General features: G+C 41.8%; 1 long non-coding RNA gene across 1 annotated transcript in view; it reads right to left on the reverse strand.

Moving 5' to 3' along the window:
* Positions 1-660, reverse strand: part of LOC137553819 (uncharacterized) — a 3,931-nt gene extending 3,271 nt beyond the window's left edge. The window contains exon 1 of the long non-coding RNA XR_011027294.1: positions 473-660. This is a non-coding gene — a long non-coding RNA (uncharacterized lncRNA). The remainder of the gene's footprint in view (positions 1-472) is intronic.
* Between the last annotated feature and the right edge of the window lie 7,500 nt (positions 661-8,160).

The following is an 8,160-nucleotide window of genomic DNA, read 5'->3' on the forward strand; positions in this document are numbered from 1 at the left end:
TCAGCCAGCGTATAGGGGCCAAACAAGAGGTTAGCCAGCGTATAGGGGCCAAAGGAGAGTTTACCTAGCGTTATGGGTCCACAGAACAGTTTAGTGAGCATTATGGGGCCATAGGTCAGGTTAGGCAGCTTACTAGGGCCATAGGTCAGGTTAGGCAGCGTACTAGGGCCATAGGGAAGGTTAGCCAGGGTATAGGGGCCACAGGACTGTTTAGCCAAGATATATAGAGGACTCTAGCTGGATGAACTTTACCATTAGTAACAATTACAGCATGTAAAAAAAAATCTGCTTTGATAAAGAATAAGCTATTTTTACATTTTTCACACATACTTATAGATAGAGAGAGAGATGTATAGGTATATGTACAGTATCTCAACACATTAAAAAAAACACCTATACAAAAGAAAGCTGCATACAGACTTCGTTTTGACCAGTAAGAGAATGAATCTCAAGAGGTCATTAGTTTGTTTACCTTCTTTCTCCCAGCTTCTCTGATGCAGCATGGCAGACTGTGTTATCCGAGCCAGCAGACTGGAGCCCTCTGCCTGTGTCAGGAATCATGCAGAAAGCCCCGGCAGCTCCTTCCAAAGCCAGGGGAAGATATCTCACACACAATCAGCTCTCTTCCTGGTCTGCAGCCTCAAAGCCAGATAGAGCAGAGACTTCCTGTAACTCACGGGAGCGAGCATAGAGGGGCGTGGAGGGGGCGTGGAGGGAAGGCCTGCCTAACAGCTAAACAACAATGAAGAGTCAGCCCCTTCCAGAGACGGCACGACAAGTACCGACTGTTCAGAGATAAGATGATTTATTACACTGACTCTGCAGCTACAAAGGGCTGCAGTAAGCCAGATCACATTAGATTTTCTTTAGGAACATGTAGAACAGAAGAAATACAGCCGAAAAATTTGTTACAGAGTCTCTTTAAAATCTAATCCCTGGCATCACTAACTGTCCTCAGAGGAGCCTACAATCTAATCCCTGCCATTTTTGCGGGGAGGGATTAGGATGCTGTCGGTCCAGGGACAGCTGGTGATAGTGGGCTTTGGGCGGTAAAAAGTGCAAATCCTTCCCTGCCTAAGATTGTGAAAAATGTGGAATAATTGTGAAACTAAATAATATATAGTAGCAAATATATCGGCGCCAAGGGACAATGGAACCGCCGCTGAGAAGAACAATGTCCAAAAGTTCAGAAGTCAGGCATACATCAAAGGTCAGCGCAGGTTTAGAAAGTCATTGTATGTAGGGAATGGTAAATTCTTCACCACAATATATCAAATGCTCAGAGGTAGGTATCCGCCAAACATCAAAACTAGAAAAGGCTTACCAGCTCCCAACAACCCACATTATAAGGTTGTGAAATGGCTCATGTCACAGATAACGTCCAGGGAACATCAGACGTCGTGAAGATCCAGTGGACATCCGTGTGGAGGTAAAGTTTCAGGAATTTATATAGGAAAACAAAAAACGGCAATATCTAAGCGTAACCCGTTTATTTAGATAAAATTTCTTTAAAAGGCAGTAGACATAAAAACGATAACTCACATACGGGGCCCATAAACAGGGAACCCCAGAAGATTAGCGCGCATGTAATGGTCAATCGAAGATCAATAGACAATGGTGCCGCCTGTTACCTTCCCGACCGGTTTCGCAGTCTTGCGTCATCAGGGGAGAGGTGAAACTAAATAATAGATGTGACAGTTGGGGAGCTCTATTCCCCCAGGATTTTGGGGACTTTGGAGGGTCTGGAGGGAAAAGCGATGTCTGTCTGTGTTCCACATGAACTGCATTATAAGGGTATTGAGTTTAGCAAAAGTGTTGAATGGGAGGTAAATCGGGGCATTCTATAAAATGTACAGAACTTTATGGAGGAGAATCATCTTGGAGATGTTAGCCTGACCTTCCACATTGACTGGAAGCTTAGACCAGGCTTGGAACTTGGCAGTGAAGTGTTGCAATAAAGGTGCATACTTCAGGGAACCAACATCCTGTGGGGATCTAAACACCTTTTATCCTCAAGTATGTAATCTCTGATGCCCACTGCAAAGGAGAGGAAGCCTGAGGCAGGGTTAGGGGAAAGATATAAATTGGGAGGATAAAGGACTTGGTCCTATTAATCCATAGGCTAGCACCATGTAATATGTTATGTTATGTGCTTTATAACCAGGTCGGCCTATCTGGACGAGCTTTCTCGTCCAGATAGGCACTGCATCTTCCCCTGCGTGGTGCGCGCGATCGGGTGCGCGCCAGCGCGCGTACCCGCCGCCCCCCGCTAGCCCCCCGATCAGTGAATGGGAATATAATTCCCATTCACCGATCTAACCTCCCCGCAGAAATACCGACGCTTTCTCTCCAGAGAGCGCGGTATTTCTGCCCCCAGGAAACAACTCCTCTGATCTTTAGTTCCTGGATGCGAAATCGTTTGCATCTAGGAATTTTTTCACTGTGGCCATCTTGTGGCCAACTAGTAAACTGCACCCACATACATTTTTAATTAAAGAAAACTATTATTTTACATGTAAAACAAACAGTTTCCCTCCCACACCAAAAATTACCCACATACATTTTTTATTAAAAAAAAAATAAAAAAAAATACAATAAAAAAAACAAAAACAACATAAATAGTTACCCAAGGGTCTGAACTTGTTAAATATGCACGTCAAGAGAGTATGTTATTATATTATTTAAAATTATAAGCTTATAAATAGTGATGGACGCAAATTGAAAAAATGCACCTTTATTTCTAAATGAAATATCGGCACCATAAATTGTGATAGGGACATCGTTTAAACGGTGTAATAACCGGGACAGATGGGCATATAAAATACATGAGTTTTAATAACGGTAGCGTATATTAATTTCAAACTATAATGGCCTAAAACTGAGAAATAATGAATTTTTTCATTTCTTTCTTAATCTTCCTGTTAAAATGGATTTAGAAAAAAAAAATTCTTAGCAAAATGTAGCACCTAAAGAAAGCCTAATTAGTGGCGGAAAAAACAAGATCTAGATCAATTCATTGTGATCAGTAGCAATAAAGTTATAGGCGAATGAATGGGAGGTGAACGTTGCTCGGATGCATGAGATTTTCGGACTGCGGCGCTGAACCGGATAATTACAATAAATAAATAGGCCAAAGTGTCTATGAGGTGTATGGATTATTGAAGGGAGGGGCCAGGATCAGCTACATACAGGAGCATATCATCAGCATGGATTCTTATTTTGTCAATACCTATAGCCTTTTTCAGACCGCGAATCTGTGAGTCAGACCTCATCAGGGCTGCAAGGGGTTTTACTGCGAGATCAAATAGAAGGAGCCCCTGCCCTGTGCCTCTAGAGAATGAGAAGGTGTCAGAGATCCAACCATTTATTAAAATCCGAGCATGAGGGTTTGTATATAGTAGCTTCACCCAGACTATGAATCGGGATCCAGGTCCACTATTAAAGCGGTGTAATACAGAAAATAAGTTATCCCATTCATCTAGAGAAATAATGACCCTAGTCTTGACATTCTTATGGTCTGTCAGCCTGGAGATAATAATGGTTTACAGGTTTTTTTTTTCATAATTAAATATATATTTTTGTGACAATCATACATACAATATCTAAAATGTATTTCAGGAATGTCATTGTTACACATTTTAAGCACTGTGAAGAAGTTTAGCATTCAAGAAATTACATCTGTGGCCATTTTAGATATAGTAAAAGACTATGTTTTCTTATATAGTATATTTTAATATTCTTTGTAATGCCTTTTTGTTTGTATACCTGCCTCTGGTTCTATTCTAAGCACACTGTCTTTTACTTTCAGCTTCCAATGTCTCATCTTTATTCAAGATGTGCAGCACATATGAAATGTGGTTTTAATCTCAACTTCCATAAATAAAAATCTGCATAGTGGATAAAAGTTTTGTTTTCCTAGAAAAATGCATAATAAATGTCACAGCTGACAGTCACTTTCAGTCCAAATATCTCAAATGCACAACCAAATTGTTTTAAAAGAGTTCACACATTTGCTATGCTGAACCCTTTAAAAATGTTATATCATCAAGTCATGGGATTTAATGATAAAAATGATCTCACTGATCTTTGCAGGATCAAGTCCAAAAATATCCTACTTGTGAGAGGAGGACATAGATTTTTGTTTTAAAGGGAACTTTAAGTGAGAGTGAAGTGTGGAGCCTGCCATATTATTATCACAATTTAGGAATATAATTTACCTTGTTGTCTTGCTAATCCACTGGCTTCACTCTTGTTTTAGCCATAAACTTGCAAGCAGGCCCAGATTTAGATCATAGGAGCCTATGGGCACAGATGTCCTGACACCCTAGATTTCATCCTCCATCAACCTGCTGAAGGGCACCACAAGATTGCTGGCTGTCCCAGCTGTCACTTCTCCCTTACTTCCCTCGCCCATCATAGGTAGCTACAGATAAAAATAAGGAACACCAAGAGCCCCAATAGTGTAATATGTACTGGTAAATGGTTACTAGATATTAAATATTAATACTCACAAACCAGGGTTACCATTAGGCAACCACTGTAAAGGCAGGTGGGGAGATTTTCCTGACCCCACTCAGGAATAAGAAGTCGCTCTCTGTAGATGAGAAAAAAGGGGGTTCAACCCTCCACCCAGGGTGGACTCAATATTATGCAGGAGAACAGAGGCACCAAAAGGATAAAAGGAAGCTAAATGAGCTTAAAAACCAAATTATTGGTAAATAGAGGAGGTAGTGGTGGACTTACCTCCTCCAAGTAGACACACAACGATTGTAGTAAAGACAGTCAATATATTTTATTCATGAACTCCAAATATGCAACGCGTTTCACAGGTTTGATCCCACTTCATCAGGCAATAACAACGGAGCAATAGCATATGTGGTCAGTAGAAGAGCCAGGCACCTCTTGGTAGGTAGCTACAGGTGTCCATTAGGTAGCCAGAGGTACCCTCAGTATTAAGTAGCTAGAGGTGCCCCCACTGAAGGGAGATCTCATCAGTGGAATGCTAAGGGATGGGTGAGTAATCTCATTTACCATCAACTTGAGACTCTGCATAAGGAAGGAGGAAAGCAGTAGGGGAGGGGATTGAGCTGACTTTCCATCATCTAGCGCCTCTAGGCACGTGCCTACAGTGCCTTACGGTAAATATGGCCCTGCTTGCAAGTATTTTATACTTGTTATTTAGAATTATATTTAGAGGCAGAAGATGCTCATCGGATTCTGCGGAATTCAAATTTCAGCATTTCCGATCAGAAATTGTCATTTCCAATAGGAATTTGGAAATCAGAAAATGGAAATCGGAATACGTGGGAATCCCATTTACCGCAGCTCGGTAATTGTCGCCCAATCACAGAACTTGAAGCATTGGACCAATCACAAGATTCTGATTTTCCGATTTCTAATTCTTTTGTCATTCTTTTTTTTTTTTGCATTCTCTGATGCAAAAAAAAAAAAATTACAAGTAAAACACTCCTCCAAAATTGGAAAATTGGAAAAACGTAAAATCCAAAATAGGGCTATCAGAAAAATGGAAAATCAGCAAAATATAAATTTTGCATTGGCGGAGATTGAAATTTCCGTGGAATTGGAAATGGACAGTTCTGACCATCCCTAAACAGCACAATAGTTAGGCTCAAATTTGTCCAAATCAGAATTAAACCTAGAAGAAAACCTAAATGTTTGGAATTTTTTTTTTCTAATTTATATAGCTGATTTGAGAAAACAAAGAAGCTGCCAAATTGATACACATTTGATTGAGGCACACACCAGCAACAACCCTAGCCCATTGATTCAGAAGGTATTAGAGAGAGATGATCGGCCCAGGTCAAATAGGTGGTTATTTCTTGAAAGTCTGTAATGGAAATTCCTGCCATCTGTATATTCATCATGTGTACAGCCTAAGGTCTTTTAGTAGATTGCCCTACATTTCAGTGTAGTTTCTTAAATACCAGCTTCTCCCAAAATGTATCATTTATTCTTAAATAGGCAAGAAAACTCCCTTTAAATTGTAATTGCTGTCAGTGCCTTCATGTGAGGATTGTATTGCTGTCTTTTGTGCAGGCAAGGAGAGCAGGAAGTGAGTGAAAGCCGAGACAGAGACAATAATAATAACTTGTGAGTGGCTCTAAATTCTGGTAATAATTCCAGACTGTTTTCAGCTGAGGTGGATGGCTGAAGCCATCTCTGACAAGAATCTAGCACAAGTAAAAGTATTCCTTTGGGGCCACTGAGTGGCAATTGCCAGTTAAGTCCATTATTACCCTTGTTACCCCACCTGCAAAAGCATTCCAGTGCCATCCCTCCTCCTCTGCCCATATAAACATAACCCATTGCTCAGTTGTTGCCAAGTAATGCATCTGTACTGCATTGAGGCCCTGCTTTTAAAGTAGAACTAAACTCAGAACTTCCTCTCTGCTTTGAAAGATACGCCACACTGCATGACAACCTTAAAGAGGAACTGTAACGACAAAACGTCCCCTGGGGGGTACTCACCTCGGATGGGGGAAGCCTCCGGATCCTAATGAGGCTTCCCACGCCGTCCTCCATCCCTCAGGGGTCTCGCTGCAGCCCTCCGTGCAGCGGTGACGTCAATATTTACCTTCCCGGCTCCTGCGCAGGCGCTCTGACGGCTGTCGGCTCCGAAGTAGGCGGAAATACCCGATCGCCGTCGGGTTTGCTCTACTGCGCAGGAGCAAGTTTCTGGCGCCTGCGCAGTAGAGCGGACCCGACGGAGATCGGGTATTTCCGTCTATTTCCGTGCCGAAAGCAGCCACAGCGCCCCCGCTGGAGCCAGCAAAGGTAAATATTGAAGTCACAGTCGGGCCTGTCGCCGGCTGTTCGGAAGGCTGCAGCGAGACCCCCGTGGGACAGAGGACGGCGTGGGAAGCCTCATTAGGATCCGGAGGCTTCCCCCACCCGAGGTGAGTACCCCCCAGGGGAGGTTTTTCATGTTACAGAGTCTCTTTAAGGGAAAAAAAATCTTTATTACAATTATGGAAATCCTAACAAAAACCTGAAGTGTTACCTTCCTGCATATGTCTGGGGGAACAGAAATGGTTAAGCTTATGTTTACTTATTATCACAGAGCTGAGGCATAGGCCAGACACAGCTCACAGCCCTAATTCACACTTGCTGATAATAGCTAATTAGACAGGCTGACCACCCTAAATACACACAGAACACACAGTATTGAATTTCTTAGCAACTATGAGATTTTATGTTTTGTGCTATGCAAGAGTTTGGTTCTGCTTTAACTCTCCCTCACTATCTATCATTGGAAACATGGTTTGATTAGAGCTATATTGTAACTAACTATTATCATTATTAATATTATAATTAATAACACCAGCATCTTCTCTAGTGCTGTACATTTTGCAATACAGACAAAAGGACAATGGTTACAAATACAGACATACCGTAGTTCATGCACAGCATAATGGAAACACCATACAATATAAATACAAGCAAGAAGTTTTGAATCAGGATGATACCATTTACTCTGTGGTGATATGGAACAATTCTTCAGGAAGCTACGTCTCAAGGAACACTACTATGACAAGGAATCTTGCAACACTACTGATAATGAGCCAACACACACCAGATCCACAACAAAACGCGGATGGACCCCTGTAGCTGGAAAAAAATCCTACCCTGGACAAATACATCAACAAATTTAGACGCCAAATCTCTGACAGGGTTCTGAATAAAAGAAAAACACTGGCTCATAACATAACATTGCAAGAGCAACAAGCTATCACATCCCTTAAGGAGAATAAGGACATTATTATTAAACCAGCGGATAAAGGGGGTGCCATAGTCATCATGAACACCAGTGACTATATCCAGGAGGCACAAAGACAGTTGTCTAACACCATGCACTATGCCAAATTACAGGAGGACCCAACAAAAAGGTACAGGATGGCACTCAATAGGATGGTAAAGAAATTGCCCGTAAACACCAGGCTTTATGTACAGACTCTTATCCCGGAAAAGCCGAGAACCGCCTGCTTTTACATGCTTCCCAAAGTCCACAAAGAGGGGAACCCAGGCAGGCCCATAATCTCAGGGAATGGAACTCTCACAGAGAATATCTCAGGGTGGTTGGAAAACATTTTGAAGCCTCTAGTCTGTAAAAGACCCAGCTACATACAGGATACTACACAC

Source organism: Hyperolius riggenbachi, chromosome 1 (assembly GCF_040937935.1).
Source record: "Hyperolius riggenbachi isolate aHypRig1 chromosome 1, aHypRig1.pri, whole genome shotgun sequence".
NCBI classification, from domain to species: domain Eukaryota; kingdom Metazoa; phylum Chordata; class Amphibia; order Anura; family Hyperoliidae; genus Hyperolius; species Hyperolius riggenbachi.